Source organism: Meleagris gallopavo, chromosome 2 (genome assembly GCF_000146605.3).
Source record: "Meleagris gallopavo isolate NT-WF06-2002-E0010 breed Aviagen turkey brand Nicholas breeding stock chromosome 2, Turkey_5.1, whole genome shotgun sequence".
NCBI lineage: Eukaryota > Metazoa > Chordata > Aves > Galliformes > Phasianidae > Meleagris > Meleagris gallopavo.
Window position 1 is genome coordinate 53,931,926 of NC_015012.2, and position 2,597 is coordinate 53,934,522.

Sequence of the window (2,597 nt, forward strand, 5' to 3'; positions counted from 1 at the left end):
AAAAAAAAGGTAGGAAGGGGAAGGAGAGTAAGGTAGGGGAGAGTGAGAAGATGGAAGAAAACAGGAGAAAAGAAGGAAGATGGATATGCATGAGAAGTAAAATTATAACAAAGCAACTGTCATCACCTGCATTTCGTGTCCCAAAGGAATTCTCTGGGCTGCCTGGTCTCATCTGTTTCTTTTGAAGTTCATTCTGGAGTTGTTTCTTATCTAAAGAGTTCATGCATCCCTATTGAAATGCTTGAAAATGGAGCAAGGTGTGAAGAGGAACAGAAGATTAAGCAAGGCTGCAGAAAATACCCATTTATTCATCTTTCAAAGGCAGTAGAAAGGGAGTCGAGCACATCTTTATTCTTCTGTGAGACGATGCTATTGTTCATCTTGTTCTAATTATGAAATTTGAACTTAAAAGGAAGAAAAAGAACACTCTTCTGACAGAGCACCGTACATATTTTCTGGAAATAATTCTTACCAAGATATATGTCAACTCTGTGTATCCAAGAATGACCCAACAGTCACAAAGCAACATACAGAAGCATTTGATACAATCTACAAAGCTGCAATTCTTGATCTATTTGTGTTCCAGACAGGTTAGAAAACTATGGCAGAAGAAGAAAACACAGCTAATCTTTTGTGACTGCTAGACACTGCTGCATAAATGTAATTGCAGAACCAGAAACTCCATGAAAAGAATGCCATGCCATTTACCACAATTCAAAATGAATCCAATTATTCCTTAATCACACTAAAGGGCATGTTCTTCAAGCACAAATAAAAAGAAAATTGTAGAAATTGGGTCTCCAGTAAAAATCCATGCAATTTTTAGAGTAAATCTTTTCTAAAAAACAAAACATATATATATGTCACGAAAATACTGAAATTCTTTCTACTCCCACAGGTCATAGGTCTACCAGGATTGACACTTCTTCCCTTCCTCTCCATCCAACAACAACAACAGAAAGAAAAACACAAAAAAGTTTTCAGAAAATGTAATTATTTGTATTAGCATGAGGACTGAAGGATAGGGAAAGATCATCTTGATGTAAGTTTGAGTTCATTGCTTTCCAAAAGACTCTTAGATTCATACATAAGTGGCACTTTCATCTGTAGGTAAAGTGCTTCAAACAAGGTACAAAGAGGCTAAGGACATTAGCTCATAGTACGTCTCTCTTCTGTCTAGTAATCAGGCATGACAGTGACAGTTCTGAAAATATTTCTTGTACGTTTTTGGAAGAAACAACACCTGTAGTTCTTAATAAGACATGAAATTAAGTTTTCATTAGCAATTGCACACCCAGCAACAACTTAGGACAATGTGGTCAGGTATTTCCGAAGTTTCCTCAGACTTTAGAGAGGCGGGGATTTTTTCTTCCTCTTTCTTTCCTAAAACATACTGAACCAAGGGTTATAACACCAGCTGGGCTACATCTTGAGGATATGGATATCATTTCCAACTGAATGAAAATGAGTTTCTTATTTCTGTTGCCTGATTCCCATCAGATTCTTAATCATGTACTCTTGTGAAGACTTGGCTTGTTTCAGCACTGGATTGAAACACTATTTACTCCTTTACTCTCAGCTAGTATGTCTCATACACAAAATGTGAGTCACACACAGATGAATCCTACCTCACAGTGAGGCTGCGTACCTTGCACTTGACAGCACTGCACCTTCTTTTCCACAATGATCCAGTGTACATCCATAGGGAAGGATACAATTCTTCTTTTGATTTCACACTGTCAAAACAGCCATGGAGGACAAATCTTCTCTATTCATTCTTCACCTGAAGAATGGCAACATTCACAGCCTTCCGTTGCCTGTGCTTCCATTAGAGAAACAGTGGATAGTGAACATAGCAGTTTTTTTCTAATTCTGTTTGCATCTGAACATTCTCCTTCAAAACATTTGAATTGTAAGGAATGAGCTTGTTCTATTTGCCTTAATTTAAAGTCAGTTCATCCTCTGCTGGATATATGTATTCTACGTACCCATCTTCCATAATCACTGTCTTCAATCCCATTGAATCTTGATGACAGAATTGAGTGCACTCTCAGCGAGTTTGCTGACGACACCAAGCTGAGTGGTACGGTTGACATGGTTGAAGGAAGGGATGCCATTCAGAGGGCATAGACAGGCTAGAAAGGTGGCCCAGGGTGAACCTGATGAGGTTTAACATGGCAAAATGCAGAGTTTTGCACTTGGGCAGTAGGAATCCCAGGCATCCATACAGACTGGAAGGAGCGGTCCTTGAGAGCAGCCCTGCAGAGAAGGACCTGGGGGTCTTGAAAGATGAAAAACTTAACATGAGCCAGCAGTGTGCTCTTGTGGCTCAGAAGGCAAATGGTATCCTGGGCTCCATCAGAAGAGGGGTGGCCAGCAGGGACAGGGAGGTGATTGTCCCCCTCTACTCTGCTCTTGTAAAGCCCCATCTGGAGTACTGTGTCCACGTCTGGAGCCCCCAGTACAAGAAAGACAGAGAGCTGTTAGAGAGGGTCCAGAGGAGGACCACGAAGATGATCAGGGGACTGGAGCATCTCCTCTACAAAGACAGGCTGAGAGAGCCGGGCTTGTTCAGCCTGGAGAAAAGAAGGCTGCGG